Genomic DNA, 27774 nt, shown 5'->3' on the forward strand with positions numbered 1-27774 from the left:
CATGAATAACGTCTCTATTCACATATTTATAAATAAAATATGGATTTTGTAAATAAAAGTATTCTTTCCAGAGGTAGAATTTTTGAATAATAATTAATAAAAAATTAATGATTTAATGGAGGTATGGAGTATTTAAAATAACAAATCCCACACCCTATTTAATATAAAAAAAAAAGATTTTTATCATTATTTGCGTTAAAAAAAAAAATAAATAAAATAGCAGTGTAGTAAGTTAAAAAAAATAATTAGTAATTAACTTTTATACATACATTTCAATTATGGTTTTAATTATTGTGTTATTTTAATTATGAATCTATCAAGAAATTAAATAATATAATTGCCTCATTGTGTATTAAAACAATCCTTAACGTTTATTAGAATTAGCTCAAGTAAGCGTATTGATATTGTTCATAGAGTATAATGAAAATTTATTTACTCGTTAAAACGGCATTAGTCTCAACTTTATTACCAACCCTTAAAATAATTTAAAACACTTGATTCCTTTCAAATAAAATTACTTTTAAAAAACCCACGTAATTATTGCCCTATTAAATTGGAGTAAAAAATTTATGTAACAACAAATAATGAATTTTTTCTTATAGTAAATAATTTTTAAGATTATTGCAACAATTAGAGATTTTAGTTTAGCTCTGTGAGCAACGTTTTTTTAATAGTAAAAGTTTCTGATTGAAATAACTGCTGCTTAAAAAATTACCAATAACTAGAACACCACTGTTCCCTTGCCACCTGCCCCAAAAATAATAATAGGACAAAGCGTTTGGTAATACTATAAGATGCAGGATACTAATGTACAAAAGAAAAAGTTTGTTTTTCAAGGGTTATATCATTCGAAGTTCTGAATAAAAAAAATTAAACTTCGTACATCGTAGTAAAATTTGTTTTTTCTACGTTATTTTGGGTGGAAATTTATTGAAAAAACCTGAATGAAAATATTGGACAATTTTGTGTATTAATTATGGATTTCCCTCTGTAATACAACTTTTATCATTTTTTTGAGGGATTACTTGTATATATTTAAACACATTAAGAAACAGTTTTAATATTTTATTACATTAATACGATGATCGGTTTCAATTTAGCGGTCCTTTTTTTGAATTCTTTTGAGAGTCGCGTAAAAAACCATAAAATTTACGTGGAAAAAAATTCATCCTTTTCAAAAATATTCAAAACATTCTTCAAAATTTCAGAGATCACATATTTTCTTCGTAACATATGTATAGTGTACCCATTACTATTTAAAAAATTTCTTAACAATTGTGAAAATGCTTTATAATATTATGCAATTTTGATTTATATTTATTTACAACACTTGCGTTACGAGCAGAAGCGGAACTATAGATAGACAAAACAGCAATTTATGTGGTAGATCAGATTTTTCTCATAATTATTGTTTGTTCATCTTCTAATACGGTCGTCTCTCAATTACATTAGTGTACTATGCATCAATCTAATACTTCTTTTAATACAATTTAACTTTTTTTATAATAAAATTATTTGCTGTTATTTTGTTTTTTATAAAAAATTTAACATCAGAAACCTCAAAACTAAATCCATTATATTAATCTTAAAGATTTTTTTTATTTTCTTTAGTATGAAAGAAAAGTTTTAATGTTTCAGGGATTTTTCAGAAATATTGAACTAACTTTTAATGCCGTTTAAAGTAGAAATAGTATTTTATCCGCTGAATTGAGTGTCATTGTTAAGAAACATAAAATTAAAAAATGTAATTTTCATGAAACTTTAAAACGAATTGCCTAAACTGCAAATTTTGAGAATAAAATTTTACCGTGCCACTCAAATTTAATTAGTCAAATAATACTTTCTTCATTTTCTAAAACGTTTGATTTTATCTGTGTAACTTCAAGTTTTTCAAAATATAAATTATTAAATTAGAATAAAATAATTTCTTTATTACATACAGTAAATGGTAATTGTATATAAGGGATTTCTGAGAACATTTTAATAATAAAAAGTAGTTAAAATTATTGATATATTTGTTTGTTATTTATTTCAACTATTACAAATATTGTTCTTACAATCTTCTTGCAAATGCTGTTTTTACTGTTAATTTCCATCTTGTTGCAGTATTTCACTAAATTTTATTATTTTTTAATTATCTATGCATTATAATTCAGACGTGTACTTCCTGTGAAATTGTTTTCTATTTTAAAATCTTTTTAAACTTATTTTTTTTAACAAAAACAGTTTTTTAGTCTGACAATTTTTGTTACAATATCTTTGCTTAAGGTTTTTTCTTAATGAAATACAAACGTTGTTTGTTATGAATATTTTTTTCATTGTTATGAATATTGTTATTGAATATTTTTCAATGCGCGTTGGTAGTAGCGTCACTAAAATTGTTAAATTGTAGTTCCTGGGCTTAATTCCCTGCAAGAGGTTGAATTTTCATGACAGATAGTTCTTTCTTTTGGAGGATCCCATGCAAAATTGAAAGTCCTAACTTTTTTATAGATTTTTTTAAATTTTTTTCTAAATAAAGTTATAATTTAAAGATACTCGGCAGAATGAGAATAGGTATTAAATAAAACCCATACGGACATAGTATAATAAAAACTTAATTGGTTAACATTCTCATAGTTTTAACATAATAGTAATTATTTCAGCTTGATCTTCTCTTTTCCCATTATTATCTTGCAAATAAGTAGCATACTGGATGGACAGAGAAAGGGATTTCTTTCTGCATCTCTTCTCTTACCTAGGCTTTCGTAATTTCTGATATCCTTATGTATGACTACAAATAAGCAAATCTTATAAAAAACAAGCATTCAAAATTATACAGGTGTTATCACCCTCTCTTTATTATTCAATCATTTCTAGCTCAATTTACTTTCAATCATGTCTCATTTTGATCGATCGGAACAGTAGTCTTTGTCTACATAAAATTTTTATCTTCTACTCTTTTTGTTTTGTAAACTTCTCGCTAAAATACTCTTTTAACCAAATGATGAACTTTGGCTCTCTGAGCTAAGGAATTCAGCTCATCAACCAAGTACTGGATAAATTTCATTAGGATGATAAATTTATCAATAAGTTTTCTAAAACAACTTTAATTATATTTGTCTTAATGACATTAATATGAGTAATAATTTTGCTAAACGGATTTATGACACTGCTACTTTATGTTTTTCTCCCTCTATGAATCATGACACTTTGCCATTGGTGAGGGGGTTTGAGTGCTCAGTGATACAGTGTAGCTGGATCGAAGATGCAGCTGTATAAGAGAGGTGTCTGTTGAGAGCTAGACTAAGTAATGATTCCTGAAAGCGGGTAGCAGCTCTTTCACTAGTTGTTACGTGCGTAGATCAGGGTTTCAACGGCCATGTCAACATCACTTAGTCATCTGAGTACTAAACAGCTGAAAGCAAGGGGAAACTGCTTCTTTTCCAAGAAAATGTAACTCTCTGCATTTTCATGCAACAAATTTGGAGGCGCCTTCCTTAGTAAAATATTCTGGATGTAAACTAGTTCGCCGTTTGGATCTCCGAAGGGGAACTGCAAAGGAAGGGGTCAAAAGAAAAATACAATATAACATTCTACGATTCGGAGCATAGAATATTAGAAGTCTAGAACAGGTTGGTAGGTTAGAAAATTTAAAGAAGAAAATGGATAGGTTAAATGTAGATGTAGTAGAAATTAACGAGGTTTGGTGGAAAAAGAAAAACGACTTTTGCTCAGGTGATTTTATAAAAATTAACTCAGCTTCAAATAAAGGGCAGATAGAAGTAGGTTTCGTAATAAACAAGAAGATAGGGAAGAGAGTAGAATATTTCAAAATTCATTGCGATAGAATCATTGTAATAAGGATAAAAGCAAAACCAAAGCCGACAATGATTGTTAACGTCTATATGCCTGCAAGTGCCCATAAGGCTGATGAGTGTGTATACGAAGAAATTGACGAAGCAATTAAACACATAAAAGTGGGGATGAAAATTTAATAATAGTTGGAGATTGGAATGCAAGCACTGGAAAAGGCAAGGAAGGAAATATAGTGGGTGAATACGGGCTGGGCAAAAGGAATGAAAGAGGGAACCGACTCATTGAGTTTTGCACGAAGTACAATTTAATAACTGCCAACTCCCAGTTAAAAAATCATAATAGAAGAATATACACATGGAGAAAGCCAGGTGATATCAGATAGATTATATCATGGTTAGGCAAATATTTAGAAATCAACTCGTCGACTGCAAAGCTTATCCTAGAGCAGAAATTGATAGTGACCATTATTTAATGATAATCAAATGTAGATTGGGGTTTAAAAACTTAAAGAAAAGTGTCAGATGAATCGGTGGAAAAGATGGTAAAGAAGATTTTTGAGGAGGACATCGCAAGAGGTTTGAGTAAAAATCATAAGGTAGAAAATATGGAAGAAGAATGGGAGAATGTTAAGAAGGAAATCCAATTTTTCCTTACTCCCCTACGACGGACCCGCAATTAAGCATAGAACAGCGTACGGGGTGTCCTTTCTACTGTAACAGCCCTTCTCACCTACCGGCAGTATGTTCGGGATGGCAGGACGGGCTGCCGATCAGATCTTTATTTTATATTATATTAGTAAGCCATTAATATTATCAACCTATTAGAGTACCCCAATTCCTGCGAAGATTTTGTTAGCAGTGTTCCTATATGAGGGTATCCAGCTTCCAGTTGTCATAATACAAAAACTCCCACAAGGGGTCCCCGATCCCTCATCAAGAACGGCCCACCTCGGTGAACCGTCCTCTCCAGATCGAGGCTGCCCTCCCTAACTAAACACATGCACGGTTACCCACGATCGAGGTCCCAACCGTCACTCGATTTGTCTTCAATGTTCTAGTAGCTAGCTTCTCGACATTTCGCCAGGCCTGCCCACTGAAAAGCATATAACCAAGAGTCCTCTCTGGAGTAAGCTGGGTCAAACCCAGCTCCTGTAGAACACCGTCCCACCTACAACAGTGGTATATGGTGTGCTCCGGTTTGTCCTGTGATTCGCAGTATCTACAAACAGAGGTAGCGCATTTACCAAACCGGCAAAGGTACCCCTCAAACTCCCCATGCTCAGTTAGCAACTGGGAGAGGTAGAATCTCACCTCCCCAAAGCCACGCTGAACCCATAGATCAATGCTATGTATAATGCGTCTCGTCCATTCTCCCGTAGGAGAAGCATTCCAGACTTCCTGCAAATCTCCTAAAAGGATATGTCTAGCCTCAACTTTAGGCATTCGATTATAAATCTTGTATAGCATTTGTGCCCTCAGCAGAACAATAGGGATGCCCAAACCACTTCAGCAGCATTACAGGAAACATTCCTGTATGCCGCAATAGTTTTTACAGCAATTCGCCGCTGAATAGACGAAAGCCTATCAACATTCCTATTACTGGTAAATGCATTGATCCAGGCAGGGGTCGCATAGAAAATTATGGGTAAAGCCACCTGCAGGATAAGTCGCATCTTGAACGCCCGCGGCCTTTATGAGTTCCCATAAGTTGATCTAACTAGGGAAAAACACTCTCGGCACGCTCGGATGTTCTCATCAGATGTGTGTTGAAGAGCCGATTCTTCTCGATACACACTCCGAGATATTTAGCGCACCCCGACGTGTTAACCTCAACATCTCCAATAGTTACTCTCATCTCTCGTATTCGCCTCCTCCCAGCGAGTGCGACGGCCACAGTTAATTTCTTTTTTTGTGTGTCTACGATTTTTCTGAACTAAAATATTCCACTTTAAAGAGTAAAGGCCATTTTTGTCTTTAATGCTACGTATCACCCGATCTAAGCAATGTATTGATACGAATAAATATGGAAATTAAATGGTTTTGATCAAACTGATCTAGTTTTGATGAAAAATTGTGAGGTCTTTAATGCAGCGTTGCAGGTTTGGCTTTTTTCCATTTTGTGCCGAGATATTGAAATCTTTAAAGATTGAGACTGCAACATGTATCATCCGCTCTCAGCTTAACCCAAGGTCATGTATATATATATATATATAAGTATATATATATATACTCATATATTTTTGTTTTATAATTTCTCCAAATTAGAAAATTAATATTATTTATTAAATAATTTTAATTTTTTTAAATAATAACAAGGTAGTCAATAAATATTATTTATTGATGTTATTCGAATATAAAATTCTACGAATAATGAATAAAACTATGTTATCTTTCAAAAGATATTATTAGACGAACAATAGTTCATTATAATCATATATGAATATGACTGTATAGTATGAAAATAAAAAAAAGAAGAGGTGCTGCTCCAATAGATTTTTCTACCAATCAGGGATTATCAGTAGTAGGACAAGTGCCCTTCATTACCAAATAATAGAAAATAGAATATTTTCTGAATTAGATTATTCAAATATCATCTTCATAGGAAAATAATGTTCTAGCTTTTTTACTAAATTTCCCAAGCAAGCTATAATTTGACTAATTCAATCGCAGGCAAGTGGCTTCTTCTAATTATTATACAGCTATGACAAATATAAAAAAAAATTTAAAAATGGAAAATGAAACAGTTTTAAAAGGTAATAGATATATTATAATCGTGTATCATGAAACAGAAAGTAGTAGACTGTAAATTTGCAAATTTTTATACGAATAACAATGTATTGTATAAGAAAATATAAATTATTTAAAATTTCTGTTTCTTAATAACTTATTTTAAAAAAAAGCACGATTAGTGATCTAAAATATATAGTACCTATTGGTTTTTTTATTGTCACTGGAAGTCTTCATAAAGTGGGTATGGGGATATGATTAAATAATATATTGTTTAAGTAACAGATACTTTGTTCTTTGAATTTAAATAAACATTGCCTCATAATTAACGCAATTAATCCATTCACATCAGTCTATATTAATATTAGAGGCCAGGTAAAGTTGCTGATCCACAATTTTGTGCGAATGACTCATTTAAATGGGTGATAAACTCTAGAATAATGTCACCAATTTCGTATAAATTAAGTTCCTCCAGCACAAAAAAAAAATTGTGTAAGTGATATTTAAATATTTAGAATATTTTTGGAGCAATTTGTGCCTTAATATAAAACTACGAGGGATATCTCTAAAACAAAGACCCCTGGGGGTCTTTGCTTTTCTTATTTGTCTTTGTCTTTGCTTGTCTTATTTCTCTCCTTAAGGTTGGCAAACATGTGTCGTTCATGGCCACGCTAGTAATATGCACACACTGCATTTTTGTCTGTAATTTGTCTCGTTGTAGTATCTTTGATTACGTGTGAGTTATTACGTTATAAAATGAATAGGAAAATCGATGTTGCCGCTGAGTGTGAAATACGTGGAATCATACGTTTTTTAAACCATCAAAACGTTAAGCATGCTGAAATTCATAGATAGCTGGTTGCTGTGTACGGTGACAATGTAATGAATGAAAGAAACGTCCGAAAATGATGTTAAAGGTTTAGAAATAACAGAATCAACGTGCATGATGAAGAACGTTCGGGAAGGCCCTCGATAATTATCGAGGACTTGTTGAAACGTGTCGATGATGAAATCAGTAAAGATCGACGTTCAACGATTTCCCATCTGACCTTTCTTTTCCCGGATATTTCAATAGCTATTATTGATCGCATTGTTCATGACCATTTAGGCTTCTGAAAGGTCTGTGCACTTTGGGTGTCGCACGTGATAACGAAATGTCACAAAAAAATTTGAATGGGATCTGTATTGGAATTTTTGATGTGCTACACAGAAAAAACGTGATAAGGTCCTTAATTCAATTGTTACCGGCCATGAAACATAGATTTCGCATTACACACCAGAGAGAAAACGGCAGTCAATTGAATGGTGTCATCCTCAATCACCAACAAAGGTCAACCCCCGACGGGGAGTTTTATTCTTTAAGACTTTGGAGGTTGGCATCCCCACGGCCATAGCACCTGCAGCGTTTCTTTCAACTTTACTCAGAGTTGCAAAACCGTTTACACTATACACATACACTACACCTAGAACACTACACAAATTGCAACATATATCCTTATACAACTATGCAACCCATCCTTCACTGTTTCTTCCTATAGCTACAGTCGATGGTTTTGCGACATCTTACGAAACGTAACCGTAACCCAAGGTGCCGATCAGTGAATGGCTCCATTTAATGTTTGTCGAAAAATGTTCTCTGAGCTACAGGGCAAACCCAGTTGTATTTAGCTCTAGCTCCAGTACGCGTGCGCTCTGCTGGAGTGGTCCGTTATATCGCCGGTACTCGAGGGACTAAGATTTCAAGTCTATAAACAAATTCTATGATAGTTGGTGGTCCATCTGAAAAAACCACCAACATTTGTTTAATGAAGCTTTGTCTGACGAGGATAGAAGACCTGCAGAAGAGAATTGTATGGTATGACACATAAATTTAAAAACATCAGTTTTATTGTTCTTCGGAATAATCAGGAAGGAGGCTCCCTTCATAAGGTCTCACCTTTTCTGATCAATAAGGTAGTAACTGGTTCAAGCGGTTCCCCCAAGAACATCAGAAAACTGAGAGACTGAACAATATTAATACAGACTTTTAGTGAAGACCAAAGTTGATCTTTCTTACGTCTAACGAATATGCGCGGTATAAGTGTTGTATATCATAAAACTTTGAATACCAGCCGAGGAGTAATTTGTCGGAATCTTCTTGAAATGGACGTTAGTGAAGTTGCCGAAGCGCTTTTTTCCAAGGTATTACGGATGTGAAGAAAATAATGAAGCGTCAGAGTGGGATGGAAGAACTTACTCCCTCTCTTATTTTAATCTTCAACGTTCCTACAGTACCGGAGAAAATTAAAGTAGGATACATATTGGTAAGCGTGCAAGCATTCGTATCTAACCCATGGTGGTGTTTTCAATGTCAAAGGCTGGGCCATACCACAACGTTTTGCCCGAACACAGCAATATGTGCTAGATGTGCAAAAGAAGGCCACAAGGACACTGACTGTCAGGAGGAAGAAAAATGTGCAAACTGTGAGGGAACACATTCATCTCGATTTCGAAATTGCGCAAGTTTTAAAGAAGAGAAATCAATCCTAAAAATCTGCACTGAGCAAAAGCTTTCTTTCCCAGCCACCCAAAGAGAAAATAGAAAACGCTTAGCTCTCGAAACCTCGTTAAACCGGATGTCTCTTTTGCTGCCGGGACATCAAGTATAGCTCTTGTAAATGCAGATACAAATAGTTCGGATCCTGCAGTGAGCTGATGAAGCTTGTTCAGGTAATGTCTCATCAGGTTGCTTCACTTACTACAACTATTTCTCAGTTAACGAAAACGAATAAGAAGTCGGTAATTACAGCTACTGAAACTAACACTAGTGGGATCCCCCTGAAAGTTCCTGACCCTAGAGTTTTACCTTTGTGGAGAGAGGTAAATATAGCTGATGGTAAGCCACCAAATAATCTCTCTGTTAAAGGGGCCCACACAACCACATTCTCTGAGATATTGTCTGCAACTTCCCATTATTTAAAATCTTCCTCTCCAACACCATGTCTACTAGAGGATATGGTAGAAGAGCCGCCCGACCCAGGGTTTCGGAATTCGGATCACCTATAACTAATTTTGTCATATATTTATCTGTATTTTTCTATCCAACTAACTTTATTTACGAGCATTATTCAGTGAAACGTTGGAGGTCTTCGGTTCCGCATTGAAGATATTAGTGTTGATGCGCGCATATGAACCATTAATAATGTGCCTCCAAGAATCGCATCTATTACAACAAGATTCAGTGTCATTCAGATGCTATAGATGTGAGAGATACGACTGTCTTGTGGATAGTAGAGAAAGTGGTGGTGTTGCTATTTTAATGCTATTTCAATTAACTTGGCAGGTTCTTTTCGTTGGGTTTCTTTCACCTAACAAAAATCGAAAATTATTCAGTAATAAAGTTCAGAGGTACACAGACAGAAGTACTGCCGTTAAACGTTGGTGATTAGGTCGGTGAATTAAACGCTTCAGTTCATTCAACGAGTTGTCACCCGGACTTAAAAACTCTCGTGACGCCTCCACTAGACCTGACAATATTCGCCTCAGTATGATCTCGCACCTTCCAAATTTAGCACTACAACATCTTTTGTGTATTTATAATGGTTTATTCTCCTCACAAGTTTTCCTTTCATCTGGTCAGAAGCCATTGTCGTAACAGTGCTTAAACCTGGTAAATAAAAAGAAAACCCTTCAAGCTACCGCCCTATCTCCCTGACAAGCGTCTTATGCAAAGTAATGGAGAGAATGGTAAGCCGCAGGCTTACACGGTACTTAGATAGACATGGTCTTTTATCTCCATAGCAGTGTGGTTTCTGACAAGGACGATCATCCCCTGACCATTTAGTATCATTGGAGATAGCTATTCAAAACGCCTTCCTACTATTCCAGCGCGTCTTCGCTATCTTCTTTGATATCAGGAAGGCGTTCGACAAGGCCTTCCGACGTGGTATTCTAAACGCTTTCAAAAAAATGGGGAGTAAAGGGCAACGTGCTTGTTTTATCAAAGGTTTCTTAAATGACCGAAATTTTCGTGTTCTTGTTGGAGATTCTCAATCGGGTAGCGTCACATTGGAGAATGGGGTCCCTCTAGGAAGTGAATTAACTGCCACCTTGTTCGCTATAGCCATCAACAACATTACTAATTATGTGCACCCACCTCTTTCATGTTCATTGTTTGTTGATGGTTTTGCCGTATATATTACGTACCGTTCAACAGCCACAGCAAAGAGACTACTACAGAATACAATATCCCGCTTTGAAGCTTGGTGACCGGCTTCAAATTTTCATCTCAGAAAACGAAATTTGTAGTCTTTTCTTGCTTGCGGGACCCGTCGTCTAATCCGCAAGTTTTTCTCAACGGGGAGCAAATTGCTATCCCTCCTGATATCAAGTCTTACGTTGGTAAAACACATCAAAGACAAAAACAAAATATTCCAGACTTTTAGATATGCTGCGAGTTCCTAGCAACACTAATTGGGGAGCCGATCGGTCATGTATGAATATGTTATTACTACTCCTTAGCTTGTTCCCGTATAGATTATGGTTGTGACGCCCACTCTTCAGTGCGTTATACTGTGTTTAAAATGCTGGATGTTGTACGTCGAGCTTTCCTTTGGCTAGCCAGAGGTGCATTAGATGAAGCCCTGTCGTTGGTTGCGCGTTTGTTGTCAATGATAGAATTTATATGTTTGGTCCTGGTATTACGAGCGTGTTTACTGCGTAACTATATGCTATAAATAAAGCTCTGAATATCATTAACCCTAAGTACCGAAATATCCTTATTTGCAGTGACTCGTGTAGTGCTTTCCAATTCTTAAAAATCTTTTATTCCCGACATCCTATCTTCATTGAAATCTACAACGCAATCGCTGAGTTGAATCATTGCAAAGTAAAAGTAAGTTTCTGCTGGGTCCCTAGCAACGTAGGGATTCCGGGTAATGAACATGTAGATTCCGCTGCTAAAGACGCAACCTCCTATCACCACTCGTGTGGCTATTTCTGACTTTATTAATTATATAAAACTGTCTCTTTGAACAAAGTGGCAAGGTGACTGGACAGCTACCGTTGATAAGTAACTCCGGTACATTAATCATTCTGTGTTGCCACGGAACTTCTCATTCAAAAACCTAGTCGGGAGGAAGGCGTCCTCTGTCGATTGCGCATAGGACTTCCACTATTACGCACGAGTACCACATGTCAGAAGCACATGCACCACTATGCGTACGATGCAACCTCCGCTTGACTATGCGCCACATACTTGTGGATTGCATATGTTTTGCGGCGTTGCATCGTAAATTTAAATTGCTCAGAAATATCCGTCAAATCTTGAGCAATGATAATGATAGTTTTAGATCGGGTGTTTATAATCTTGCGTCGTGTTGACATTTGATTATGTTGGATGTAGTGTCGCGGCTCGATGAGGATATTGAGAGGTTGACAATTTAGAATTTTATATAATCACAGTTTATTGGTAAAAAATGTTCATAATTACAACCAGACAAATTAATAATAATAACAAGTGTTAATACAATAATGATAAAAATAATTATAAGTGACAATAATAGAACAGTTAATGAACATAAATATTAATATAGTAATTACAACCACAATAATAATCAGGATAATAGTAGTAAAAGATAATAATATTACACGTCAATAACAAAAAATCAAACAATTCATACATAACAAAGTACATGACATAATACATAATCAAAACAGTAAGTATGACATAAAAACAGAGCGTAATCAACAAAGAATAACAATCAAAATATTACACATCGAATAGTGATAAATGTCATTATTAAATAATAATTACAGATTACACCCAAGACAGAGTTCAAAATAAATAATCGTTCGGAATTTGTTCCAGGTAGATAAATCGAAAACTAGATCCATTAACAAAAGAAACCGATAGTCTTAACACTTTTTAATCATTAGTCTTGTACTGACAAACAATCGTATAGTATTCATTTGCAAATACCTTTGTTATCTACCCTAACAGTTTATGAAGACCCTCTTCGCTGGACTGACGTCTCGCACTCTCGGCTCGCAGACTCACACCTGTAACTCTCCTCGCTGGACCGTCGTTGTAACGTCTCGCTGGACTGGTTCGCAGAACTCCGCCAAACCCACAAACTCGCAGGCACTCCTCGCTGAACTTCTCTTGCGGGACTTGTCTGTGCGTTCTCTTGCGGAACGCCTCGCAGACTGGTTCTAATAGCACTCTATTTTAGCTGGTCTTACCCGGACTATTTATACTGCTAGCGGCATTACCTGCCGGACCTAATCCAAGTTGAAGCGTGAGAACAGTCGACTGAGGCTTTTGTCCCCATGAATTCCAAACCTGATCTGTTCTCACCGTACAACAGGTGTTCATTGTGTGTCAGCGGGCAGTATAACAAAAGGTAATCGTAAAACGGACCTATTCTTTATAAATAGGGTTCTCCTTTTTGTCTCTTTCTAGATTCCTACAATTATTATATTTGCTACTACCTTTATAATAATTGGTAGGAATCCGTTACTCAGGCCCACTATACAGGTTTTGTTACAATAGTTTTTGTATTTGAAAAGGTTTAGTGTCTGTTTTTAATTGAATTTTTATGTTTTGAGTTGGTTTTTTTTGTCTGTTATCCAAGAAGGGGCCTTTACACCTCTTGCGAATCTTATTAAATTCAATGTTTATTAAAATTTAATATGTTTTTGGTATTCATTTTTATGTTTCTTTTAAATAAATTTATCGTATTTTTAAGATTTCGACTGTGATATTAGTTGTAAGTTTTTAATCTTTATTAATTTTTAATATTTTAGTCTTTTTGTTATCCGATAAGAGGCCCTTTACACCCCTCTCAGTCTTCGTAAAATTTCATTTATTTATATATTTTTATTATACTTACAATAATTTTAATTCTGTGTTTACAGCTATGATATTACTTTTAAATGTATTTTAAGAAAAAAATAAAATATCTGTGATAATTTTTTTTGTTTTTAGTTTTTAGACAGTATTTAGTTTTTTTTTTATAAAACGTTATTATTCCGGGTGCTGATAACGCGAAAGCGGTTTCCGTCCTTCCCCCCAAAAAAATCAAACGTCAAGCCACAGCCATTTGGTCGCAAACTGATTGCCACATTTTTTGGAATCGGTTTGACATATTGCTGATTCATTTCATGCCACGTGGAACGACTATAAATGCAGAAGCTTACTACGAAACTCTGCGTAAGTTACGGAGCGCCATTCAAAATCTGCAACGTGGGCGGCTTACCGACGGCGTCGTCCTGCTGCACGATAATGCACATCCACATGTTACGGGTCAGACACGTGATTTGCTGAGAACATTCGATTGGGAAATTTACGATCACCCACCGTATAGTCCAGGTTTAGCTCCTTCTGTTTACCATTTTTTGGGGAAATTGAAAGAATTTTTAAGTGGTTAGCAATTCGCGGGTGACGATGAACTCAAAAATGCTGTTAATCAATGGCTAAATGAACTGGCGGCAGAAGAATACGGGAAGCTGGTGTATCGCAAAACAACTAATAACTAGTACAAGCAAAAAAAAAAAAAAAAAAAGAAAAAAAACTGGATTAGTTACAATGAAATATAGATAACAACAGCGAGTTGAATATAACCTTTCATATATGGTAATGGATTTTAGATTATTAAAATAGTATGTTTAACAGATGAAGCTGAAATTATAAAAAAACTGTCTATGCAAAGGGTTTTATTGAAAATGATAATCGTAAAATTTCTTTTAATAAACTTTTATACAGAATTTATGTACTAAACCAATATGTCTTTTATTTATAAGATTTAAATGCTTATTTATAAGGAAACATTTGTTTTTTTAATTTCAATTAATAAAATTTCAACAAATATATTTATTAATAGATTTCTGTTTTAAAATTTAAATAAATCTTTTTACCGACGCTTACGCAATAAGCGTAAAATCAGTGCATTCTGACTGTGAAATAGTTACGGCGCCGTAAACGAAAAGTCGGTCTTGCGCAAAACTGTCCAGGTTTTTTTTTTTTTAATTACTGCAGTGTAAAATACTTTAAGAAAAAAATTATTATTAATATTATTTTATACAAAATTAAGTGTAATCTTGCAGTTAATTAGTCTGTATTTAAAATTTATGTTTTATTTAACTATGTGAATAAACGTTTCTCGGTTGCTTTCATGTTGTTTGACCTTCATTTTTATGACTGTATTGAAAAATAAGGAATACAAGAATTATGCATTTCCTAGCAGAAATTATCACGTTTAACCAGATTTTTCAGTTACAACATTTTGGGAAATTCAAGTTTAAATTTATATTCTACATACTTTGTTATCTTAACCGTTTTTGTGGTTTCGTTTACCAAGCATCTAGCGATAACTAGTAATAAAAAAAAAGTAGACTGCGTGTGTATATTAGAAGCCACAATCGAACGATTTTAACCGAGCTATCAGTAAAATCCATTCCTGAGTCAGTAAATCCCAAGAATAAAAAGGTATAGCAAGAAAAGAAGTTGTTTCCATTTATTTCTTTATAGAGTTGAAAATACCTTTCTACAAAAGTCTACCGAAATACATGTGTTATTCAATCCGTTAGCCTTTACTCAGTTCACCTCAGGAACTATCAATAATAAACACTGTCACTCTTACAGAAAGTAACCTTAAAGTAATTTCGCTTTATATTGCTTTGTATATTATCTTATCTTTAAAATAAAATTATCCATATCTTTACTTTAAAATGATTGAGACAGACCCGAAAATATAACAACCCGAAAAGTGACATAATTTATAAATTTTTCGGTATTTTAAAGTTATTTAAAAAAAAAAAACAAATTTATATTCTGTCTGCTTAGATAATCAGTAGCATAATAGTTGCCCACTAACCCGAAAATCTCAGATTTAGTTCCATGGCTAGTGAATTTCTCGATTATCGCGATATAAACATGTAAATATACAATTAAAGCACTTGTCGTTCAACTACATGAACTTTTTTGTTGGCATTCTCTTGGTTTTTACAAACTCGTTCAATTACTTTTTTAAAAGTTACCTCTAAAGGGTAACGATACTACTTTAACTGACAGACTGACCCAAAATCTTCTGGTATTCACCGCTACAAATCATTTATTTCAATATTTAATAAAGTTTGGAAGAGGTTTTTTTCGTGGGGTTATAATAAATTACTAGTAATTTAATGTTTAATAATGATTAATAAATTAATATTTCTAAATTATATCTTATTAGTCTACCAATAACACAGACAGGGGTTATTTTTTAGATAAAAAAATCTTTTTTGTACAAGACTTGTCAGATATTTATTTTAAATGTGTTTCATATGGACCTAGTTATTTTTTTTTTTAGAAAATTAAAACTTCTGAAAATAATAAATATTTAAAAATCTTAAACATTTACTAAAATCTTTATTCCTTTTCTCTAAAAAAAAACCACTATTAAAGGAAAACATTTTTTTTCAATACACAACATACAAGGGAAGACCTGATAAATTAATTATAAGATAGGTAAATTTTCAATCAAATTTATTGATAATTAAATTAAACGATTTCCTTAAAAAGAAGAAATTTTGTTATGCTGTTGTTAAACGAGTATGCAACTGGTTATTTTAATGTCTACTGGTTCTTTTATTTATTTTTTTTTATGAGCATAGGTGCATAAATATTAATTCATAAAAAAGTTTTTTTAAGTATGAGTATGAACTATAACCATTTATTTTATCAACTTTTATTACGTATTTTGTGACACTATTGTAATCAACATTTATCAGTTTCTCTTGATCCATCCAGAAAAGACTGGAAAGAGCAGATTCTTAATTTTTATCGCAAAATACTACAGATACTATATCTGCAGTGATGTATATAAAGTATAATTATTTATGATCTGAATAAAATGCTTGTTTGTGGTAATAAAAAAAGTTGAAAATATTGAATGACATGAAAATTGATTTAGGTTAAGTATGTCGTCGGAATGACATAAAAAGATGAATTTGCGAATTAAGTTTTTTAATATGTTGTTGATAAATAAAGTAGATAGATTATTATGTAAAAACAGATCGCCTACGAGTTTTCTCTATAAGAAAATTTTATAAACTGAAAAAACTAGGTGTAAATTTTATTTTGGTTTTGTTTGTGAAATATATGGTATATAGAATATAAATTAATTCATTTTGAAATTTCGTTTGTTTATTTTTCTCAGTATCTGGATAACTAATTCTAGGTAAATTGCTTTGCTTTTCAAGGATTATTGTTTTGATTTTCGATAATATAGATCGTGTCTGAATTCATCAAGATAATATAAGTTGGATTTTTCTGTACGTTATCTCCTTAGTGGAGATATCCATTAGGATGTGAAAGGTAGAGAATACATTACTAATTAGTAAAATAAAGTGTATTAAGTTAAAGGTAGTATAAATTTAATACTTTAAACCGACTTATTCGCTGAACATCAGTTTACTTTCATTATGTATTGATTGTAGTACGTTCCTTCCCGCAGAAGATAATAAAATTATAATAAATTTCTTTTTAATTTCAGTTACAACAATGATTCTTAAAAAAATATTTTACAAACTGTTTTAATGGTCATATTTAGATAAAAGATTAATTTTTAAACTGTTCCTGACAAAAACAATTTGCACTTGAAAAAAAAACAATTCTTAAATTTATTGAGGATAGTGAAAAAAAAAATTAGTTACTTGCCAATCAACATGGAGATAAAACTAGTTTCGAGTGTTTACGCAAGTAGTGTCATGTTACGTAAGTTAAAAAGTAGTCAAAACATATATAAAAGCCTAATAATAGCTTGAAAAATCATTAACCACCATAAATTAGAAATCAGACGGTATTAAAACCAAATTCAAACCGATAATCAAAATTAAAATTTTGTTTTAATTCTTAAACCAATTATTATATTAAAAAATCTATTATTATTTATTCATATTTTAAAGTCAACTTTAAAAAGTTTTATGAGCTTTGTTATCATAAACAAAATAGAGAAAAACAGTGACTAACTCTAATCTTGATTACATTATTTTAAAATGGAAATTGTTAATTCTGTACGTCTCAATCATACTAAGATGAATTTAAAAGCCAAAATTATGTGTTGTGTTTCTTCTAAATATCACTCGTAGGCATGAAATAACTATCTAACGGAATACAAATTTTTCAGACACTCAAAATTTTCCTTTAAAAGAAATTTTGATTTAATTTAGTAACAAATCTAAAAATAATAGAATTATATGATTTAGTGAGATCATGACTTAAAAAAATATAGTAAATTTATTTTATAGACGTCTTGGAAATTATCAATTTTTAAGTATTATAGTCTAAAAATCTTCATTTGTATATCTTTGATGTTTTGTTATCAAGAGATAGTATTTTGCTGATGGGTTAACTTCAAAATAGTTTAGGATTAAAATTTAGATTAGAAGGAAACTAGAATTTTCCTATGTCAGTACACATATATCAGTAAAATGTTTGCATATATATTAGTGGAATGGAAATTTTCCATTGTTTATGTAACACACACATATCCCGAAATTTTGATTATAGACTTAATTAAATTTTAAAGACAAAAGTACACTGGTAATATATGTATTCAAATTTGAAATATATTTTATCTAAAAATTAATTAAACTACTATCATCCGTGTTTACTGAACGACTAATTTGTGTATGATGTAAATTACATAACTATAAATTTATCATATCTATCTTTTCTTTCTTTTTCCTGTTTAGCCTTCGGTAATTACCTTTCAGATAATACTTCAGAGGATGATATGTATGAGTGTAAATGAAGTGTAGTCTTGTAAAGTCTCGGATCGATCATTCCTGAGATGTGTTGTTAATTGAAACCCAACTACCAAAGAACCCCGGTATCCACGATTTAATATTCAAATTCGTTTAAAATAACTGACTTTACTAGGACTTGAACGCTGGAACTTTTGACTTCCAAATCAGCTGATTTGGGAAGGCGCGTTCACCACTAGACCAACCAGGTGGGTTATTATGCCTATCCTATGTATTAAGTAAGTTACCTTTTAAATAAGTATACTTGTTCACGTAAATTTATATATCCTAGTATTTTACTGTAATACCTTAGCAATTTAACCAAACAATCAAAAAATTCATCTATGTTAGTACTCTAATTTCATTATGCAACGAATTTTAACATATAACCACGTAACGGTCTTGACCAGAGAGATAACTTCAACAAGTTGTTATGATTACTGGAAATTATAAGCAAATATCTATTTCGTTTCTGAACCCTTATAATATATTCTTTTTGAGATAATATCATATATCTGAGCAGATAATGTTGATAATTTTTGAAATAATTGCACATAACAAACGATATAAATTATTTAAAAAAATTAATTACTATTTGAAAAGTAAATCCAAAGTATCGAAGATACTTCAGGCATATAAGATTTCTACGTATACATAATAAAATATAATTATGTTATTTGAATTTTTTGAACTTATTTCTTGAAAGAAAAAAAATTATAATCCATAATAGAATGATGAAAAAAAAATGTAAAGAATCAAAAGTAATGAAATCCTTTTTGTCATCAGATCTGAAAGTGAGAGAATTAAAAAAAAATATGGAGGTGGAAAGGAAATGAGGAAGGTTAAAGGAAATTATAAAGGTCATATTATAATAAATGTATGAGAAATAAAGAGACGGTAAAACTCAAGTTGGATAGTTAGTAACTGAGCATCTAAATACAAAAACTGCTACACTATAATTAATTATATTGATTATTTAATTTGTAGATGACTTTTAATGTTTAAAGTAATAATAATAAAAAATTAAACTTTTCTAATAATAGATACCTAACGTTATTTGCAAATATTTCCTTTTAATCTTGTTATTGTACAACCTGAGATTAGTATTTCAACTAAAATAAAGAAATTTTTATTGATTAATTATAGAAATATTTAAATATCTAATCAAGATATTTTGATGTTTAGTAGAAAATGACATATATAAAGACAAAAGTTTGGTTTTTGTTTGTTAGTTTGTATGTTCTTGCATCTCGCAAGAACCAACCGACCGATTGTTTTCAAATTTTCAGGATACATTCATGTTATTCTCAGGGAGGATGTTAAGCCATAGACCGAACCCCCCTTGGAGGTGAAGTTGTCAATTAAAGATATTCACTAGAGAAGAAAAAATTAAATTAATTTCTCTTCCAAAGGCAACAGAAATAATTCGTGAAGATTTCCTCGGCAAAGATGTGCACTTAAGTTACCATAGTTATTAATATTTTGTCTTTTGTCATTTAGTTTCTTTTTCGAGATTCTATAAAGACTCACTACTTTAATTGTTATTTCTCATAACTATAATAGTAACGGACACTGTAGGGGTCATTGCTAAAGCGAACTGAGCTCTGCGGTCCTGGGGTTGGCCCATGGCCCCGGGGAGCCCTTGGGTCAACCACGAGATCGCCTGCACCGACCTGGTTCATCTAGGTTCAGGAACGGAGTCCCGATTAGATAGTATAAATTAATAATGTTCTAATAAAAGTTACTTGAAAAATAAAAATGACGTAATAACTGGGAAGTACTGATTTGAATTTTTGAAATAACAAAAAATACAATAATATTATATTTACTATTATTAATAAATCATTTTGGTTTCTGTATATGACGTTAGAACGCGTCAACGATTACTGTCTTTCAGTAATTAATGATGACAAAGGACTTCTCCCGGCAATTTGATCAAATAGAATCTGTCAGCGGTACACATCTATTGATCCAGTACGTATTAACATAAATTTCCTTGATATGTTTTGATCGCTGTAACTATTATGTTAGAAAATATTTAAAGAAAAAAAACGAAAAAAAGTAAACATTAGACAATATTAATAAAAACGTCTACTAGAACGAGGGAATTTTTAATAAGAGTGGGGTAAAGTTAGTTAAGTAGAGGTGGGGAATTTATCACAAACAAGTACAACTTTTTGCTGAGTGGTTTGTTGTAAAGCTTTGTTTGATACATTTTATATATTATCGAATATCTTTACGTTCAACGGTAGAATTCAGTTTTAAATTAAAGAATGGACTTTACATATAATCGTATAAAGCAAGTTCCGTTATTATAATATTTTGTTAGTATTTTATAAATAAATTGCACATTAGATTATCAAAATTTTAAAAACATCATCATAGGATATTATTATACATTATAATTTTTATAACTTAATGTATTCGCTTTATATCATGAATAAATTTAGAAAGTGCGTTGTGATTAACGTGCGAGTAATTAATTAATCGTATTCTGAACGGTAATGTAATCTGTAGGTCTAGTTTCTTGTAAAAGTGAGTTTCACGCATGACCTTCGGAAAAAATTTACAACAACGCTTCTTTCTGCAGCTGAAAATTTGAAAGGTATGTTGTTATTTATTAAGTATTTATTAAATTATTGTGTAGAAAAACTTTTATTTATAATAATATTTTTAAAAATGTTTTGTTTTCTTATAAATAATCTTATTACTTTTTTTTTTAGTAATTTTTTTTAGGTAAGAACTTTTCCTTGCATGGGATGATTTATATAAGACTATCTATTAAAAATATATTACTATTAATGAAGTTGTAAGCAAATATATAGTTTTATAATTTTTTTTTTACTTTCGGGGTTACTGTTAGGTATAACTTCAGAGGATGAAACGCATGACAATTGCTGTAGAGTGTGAAAATACCATGCCTGACCGGGATTCGAACCCGGGACCTCCGGATGAAAGGCCGAGACGCCACCATTCGCGCCATGAAGGCCAGCTAATTATATAAATCATATATATAATATATAAGATTTTATATATAAAATTATTATATAAATTATATATAAATTGCTACTTATGAAACTAACTAACTAATTTTTTTTTTATGGTACCTGTTTCACTGCTTTTTAAATGACTTCAAAACTGAAGTAGATTTGCAATTTTGGTAGCATATATTATTTTATAAAATACCAAAGGTTTTCTTTTATTAAATTTATCAATTTCAATGATTATTTCTTTATTTGTTAAGAAATCTAATATTCATGTGCTAGTCCTGTAGTTTACAAATCGTATTCAGACAATTTTGTTTAACGAAAGATATGGCTTTCTTGAGATTTTATAACAAGATGACATACAGCCTATTTTAAATTTTAATCTACGAAATACCTTTGTTCAAAAATCAATTGAAGAAAATTAGAGAAGACCTCAGATAAAAAATAAACTATAATAACAATAATATATATATATATATATACATATATATATATATAGATATCTAAACGCGCCGAAGGAAATGTGAACCAAGAAGGTGTTGGCTAAACTAAAAATATTATTCAGGACATCAGTATAAAAAAAAAAAAATAGGTAGGTACATGCACTACCACAATACATTTTCTCCCTGTTGGCCATTTTGAGTTTTTCAAATTAATCTTAAGAATGCACCGAGATATTTTTATGAAATTTGGTGTATCTCAGATCTTCATTATAGTTAAATTTGAAAATTTTACTTTTCAAATATCCAAAATCGTGACAATTTAAATTTTTTGATCGTTTATAACTTCGCAAATATTAGTTTTATCGACTTATGTTTTATTAAATAAAATGTCAAATATTTTATTGTGAACAAATCAAATTGTTAGAACAAATTTTATTGTTTTATCATTTATGTAGTTGTATTTTTCATTAATCGAATTACAAACAAAAAAGTAAAAATTTCTATTATTAAACAGCCATAAAATCTTCAGATTGCAACATTTTTTCGTTTTATTTCAACAATTTCAGCCGTGCCTCAACTTTTTATCAGCAGATTTGAACAGATAAACGGTTAGCACGTCGTTTCTTTTCTTATATCTCTAAAAATACAAGTTTCTTGCTTTGTCTTTTGTGTTTTTTAAGAATGCCTTTTAATTATATAGAAAGAAAGTTTTGTGGACCAACCGAAACTTTTGTATTAATAAATCTAAAATATTTTAAATAGTCCTAAAAAAATTAATAAAACCATCATATAAAGTTCGCTTAAAATAAAAAAAAAATAATAGTTTAGCAATACTCATTAAATTTTAAGTTTATGAAGTAGAATCCATATTAAAAGAAATTAGTTGTTAGATGTATGTTTTTTCTCAACTTTTGGAAGAAAAGTATGGAATCACTTTCAGTCGCACGGTGAAATATATATATACATAGGTCTATGTACAAAAATTGTGGCTCAAAAATCTCCAAAACTACTTGATCAGTTCCATTGAAAGTTAGCTATGACGTAGTAGTGTATCTAAAGTTGTGCAAGTGAAATTTTGATGAAGATTGGTTGGGTCGTATTTCAATTACGCTCAATTTAAGGTAGACAACGTTAGATCGATAACTTGAGGTTATGTAATAATCTCAACCTTTTTTTGAATAATTTTTATATTGTTACGTAACCGTAAATAACTTCAAATTGAGGTTATGTTGACTTTGTTTTTGTGAATTTTATACGTGCTTATGCAGTGAGATACAGCGGTGAGTGAGTTTAAACTTGACCCTTTATGTATCTTAATTAAAATTTTAAGTGAACGGTATCTTCGTACTCCCCATACATCAAAAGTAAGAAAATTTCGCTCCTCAGTCCCACCATGCGACAGAAAGTAATACCGTAATTTTATTCGATAAATCCGCAAAAAAACCACAAACATTTAATAATTAATTACTTCTAATAGGGATTCTACTTTAGAAACTTTAAATTTAATCGGTATAGGTAAAATATTTTCTTCTTTTAAGCGAACATTTTTTTCCTGGTTTTATTACGTTTTGCAGGTTTATTTTAAATATTTTAGATTTATTAATATTAAAAGTTTTGATCTGTTCGTTAATCGAACGTATGTAGTGAGTTTTACTCTAAAAATCAGTGCGTTTCTGAATGCAAAATAGTGAGGTCGTCGGAAACGAAAATTCGGTCTTCTTTTACAGAATTGCGAAAGATTATTTTTTTATTTAGCGCCTATTTGCAAAATTATTCTTTCTTTTAAAAAACTGAAAGAATTCATTTTTCTTTTTTCTTCGTTATTATATTGAAGTTATTTTTATTTTTAATTTATATATTTTATTTATTTTTTTTTTTTTTAGAAAGACAATTGTAAAATTTAATTCCCGACTTTAAATTACATTTTCTAACTCATTTGGAATTTGTATTTACAAAGGTACAAAATTTGTACCTTTGTTACAAATAATATCACCTATTCCTAAAAAGATATAATATAAAAATCCATCAGTGAAAATAGATAACGGAATTATCGTAAATAAATAATTCGGGACGAGAAGAGCTAATGTTTTTTCCTCACATTTTTTAACGAATTACTATCCATTTAAGAAAACATCTGAATACCAATTTTTTTTAAACAAAATTAAAGATTATTTTTATAAGACTGATATTGTGTCGATGAGTTGTTAAAATTAGTAGTTATAAAAAAAGAAGTAAATGCTGAATCTTTAACGTGTACTATAATTAAGTACATAAATTCCATTATTCGCTTCTAAATTGTTATTTTTTGTTGTATTTATATAAATTAAATGTAACATAATTGTTTATTTTTCATGCTGCTCAGATGGAAGTTTTACCAAGGTTTTCTTTAATCTAGTCACACAAATGCTAAGGCCTGTCTTTCCTTTAAATACACACATACACACACACACACACACACACACACACACACACACACACACACACACACACGCACACGCACAAAATTATATGATTTGAATAAAATATTAATTATACATATTAAGTATATAAGTATATATTTAACTCGTAGTGTTTAGATATTAATATTAGAGTAGCTGACTTCAAATATGTATGTACATCATATTAATCTGTGTCTTATGTATGCACTTATTATGTATTATTATGAATCAGTAACCAAAAAGTAATTTGTAAATAATTTAGTTAATTAATAATCATAAGGGAATGTAAAGTGAATTTTAATCGAATTTCTGGAAATCCAAAAGTAAAAATAAATAATTTTTCAAAATCTATTCAGGTAAAAAGAGTACACTGTATAAATTAAAGAATGCATATGATTTGAATACTGATTCGAAAATAACAGAGATGTTATATGAATTAGACTTATTGTCTATGTTTCGACTGAAATTTTAACTTTCTAATTTTTAAATAATTATTTAGTACTATATTTGTGGAAATCCAATTTTTTTTTAGAAGTGTTGACATAGTTCAGTATTGGTCAACTGAATTTTAGCGAACAGTCAACTGGCCAATACTATTTTTACTAATTACTATTTATTCATTACTAATTGATCAATACTGGTTTTTGTTAATTTTAACAATAATTCTACTTTAATTTCAAAACAGTAGTATCCTACTTGTTTTAAATCTATTTAGTATCTTACATAATTTTACTAAAATAAAAGGTTTTGAGGAGATAAGTCTTGAAAACTAAATTCATGTTCAATGTATCATTTAACGCGCGCATGCGTGTGTGTGTATTATACGAATTTTTAAATTCAAATACAATAAGACAATGGAATTACGTTCTTTAAGTATTAATTAAACAACTTCAGGAAGAGTCTTATGAAATATTACCTTTGGAGAATATCCTGTAAATTGAAAATTAAGAAAAAGAAAAGTTGGTGAAATTGAAATAAGGACAGGATGGAAATTGGGAAAAATTAAGTTAATAAAAAAGTGAGAAATGAATTAATGCGGGGAAGAAACGAGAGTAGAACATTAATTAATCAGAACAGTTCGAAGTAAGAAAGCTAACCGGCTGTATAATGAAAAAAGAAACTTTGATTAAAATACAAAAGAAAGATCGCTAAAGAATGGAACAAAAAACAGAACAGATTAAAAATGATACACGATCTCAAAGGAAACGAGAACTATCAAAAACCTAAAACTTTACTTGAAGTAGAAAAAAATGAAAACGGGGATGCTGCAAGGAACCTATTTAGGAAAGATATAGTTATGATATGATATATAAATAAATTTGAATGGTTAAATGAAAAAGATATTAGAAACACGGTAAACCGGCCAAGTTTTGGGGGAGTGCCAAACCTAGTAAACAGAAAGGTATAGCCTCCTAGTTAAATTAATTTTTCTCTATTTTCTATTTCAGTGTGTTACAGTAGATTATTTTATTGATTAATTACTTAAAACAACAAACTGCAATAATTTTGTGTTTAGTACTGATAAAAAATCTTGATAAACCCTAGTCTCTGTTAGCGGCTTGTCCACTTTCTGGAGATTGCATTATCAATAACTCCCACTATTAATAAATTATGATCATAAAAAAAAACTTATCTAGCACTTATTCAACTTTTATATATATTTTTGTACTCGTAGTTGCCTTTTAAAAGTGAAATACTACCGAAATCTTAACAGTATTTCTAAAAGGTTTGACTGAAATTTTTAATAAATGACTCAGAAAGTTCAGCTTTCATTTTAGGTAACCATATATTCATTTAATAAACTAGTAAATATTTTCTAGAAATTTATTTTTGAAATTTCACGGGATTAAAATATTTTTTTGTTGATAATTTCTTAATCATAAGAATTTTACTCTTAAGAAGCAAGAGGGACAAGTTTTTTCTACATTACATTAAAATTTACGTTTAACCAGCTCCAGGTTTTGTGGACGTTAATATTATTTTCTAGATGAAAAATTAAAACATATTTTTTTAAATTGTAAGATAGAAATTCCTAACCGTGTATGTGAGTAAGATGGGAGATTCTGTTCCTAAAAACATACAGAAGCTATTTTAAGAACACCTTTGCAGCTAATGGTAACGTGAACAATAATGTATAATTAACAAAGAAAATAGAATATTAAAAAGAATGTAAAGAATGTTAAAAAGAAGTAATGTTTAAAAGAATATTAAAATTACTCATTCAAATCAGGTAATTACAAAATACCCTCAATATTTTGTAAAAATTAGATATTGTATAGATTACGCATTATTTAAAAAAAAAAATTATAATAAAAATAAATAAAAAAGTAAGAAGTATTACATTATGATTGTATTTAAATATTAGACAATAATAATAATAAAATAATAATTCCTTGAGGTAGATAGGTCTCCACGTCCGGAACACACCACCTACGTTCTCCGGCCAGGGCGATGACCTTCAGGTCACCAAGTTCGATTGGATTTTTTTCGGCCACCTGCAGATCATGTACATTCAAATGATTTGGAAATGGACCAGTATCATATTTAGAGCTGGTGATGCGGCGGCTAGCGTCGATGTTATTGCAGGTGTGACTTAGGCACTTCCGTTGTCCACATGCCCCCTGCGATGGCAGGCATATAGCGAAGGTGCCAATGTATGTCTGTGCATGGGAGCTCTGAAAGCTTCGGTGAGTAGGGGCCTGGAGTCAGTGCAGAGATTGCGCATCCGCTCTCTGCCAGGACATATGCCAGTTCCACCGGATCGGACCTCCAAGGCTAGTAGCCCTAGAGCGCGGGTGTACCCTTTTGTACTGCCTTGCTACAAAAGGGATCAAATTTAATGGAACATCTTGTACAAGTCAATGTGGCAAAAGATGCACGCAAACACCCTCGTTTAGAAACAGCCGATTCACTACAAGCGAAGAGGAAACGCAATAACAAGACAGAGAAAATCAGAAAAGATACTGACAGAATCAGTAGAGACTCGAGTAAAGCTTTGTTGCCAATAATGCGACCAAACCAAGATATTTAGTCATTACGAGAGAAAATGGAAACTTCCAGAAAGTGAGCCCATTCTTAATTGCCAGTGAGATTACTAATTGTGCTGGTTGTCCTGTCAAGGAGATTCGGAAGACTTTTAATGGATTGTATGTCGAAACTGTTAACGATAGTCAAAGCCAAAAAGTTCAGTCTTTGAAGAAGATCTGTGAGTTCGCGGTATCTGCGCAACCGCATAGTACGCTTAACTCATTGAAAGGAGTTGTACAACAACTCTTTTATTTTTTTATAAATTGCACGGATGAAGAAATAGTAGAGGAAATGTCGAGTCAAGGAGTCATTCAATGCCGCAGGTTAACGATGAGAAGAAATGTTGAGGTTTTTCCTTCAGCCTCGCATATACTGACCTTCAATAGACCCAATCTTCTGAAAAAGTATCTTCCTGAAAAAGTACGAGCTGGCATACATCGGCTGATGTTGCGCATTCATCCCGTAACATATGCGATGTTTTAAGTGTCAAAGTTTCGGATACACTGCGGTCAGATGTGAAGCGCTAGAAATCTGCGCGTGTGAAATGAAAACACATGAGAGTGATCCATGAAAAGATCCCCCAGTCTGT

General features: G+C 31.5%; 1 protein-coding gene across 6 annotated transcripts in view; it reads left to right on the forward strand.

The window, feature by feature from the left end:
- CrzR (corazonin receptor) overlaps nt 1–27774 on the forward strand; it is a 1123351-nt gene that overhangs the window by 369841 nt on the left and 725736 nt on the right. The window contains exon 1 of one of the 6 annotated variants that reach the window (XM_075365572.1): nt 20475–20895. The exons of the other annotated variants lie outside the window; for them this stretch is intronic. The gene's annotated coding sequence lies outside the window, so the exon portion shown is untranslated. Of the gene's footprint in view, nt 1–20474; nt 20896–27774 lie in introns of those variants that run through there. 6 annotated transcript variants of the gene reach the window in all.

This window comes from Lycorma delicatula, chromosome 1, assembly GCF_047948215.1.
Source record: "Lycorma delicatula isolate Av1 chromosome 1, ASM4794821v1, whole genome shotgun sequence".
NCBI lineage: Eukaryota > Metazoa > Arthropoda > Insecta > Hemiptera > Fulgoridae > Lycorma > Lycorma delicatula.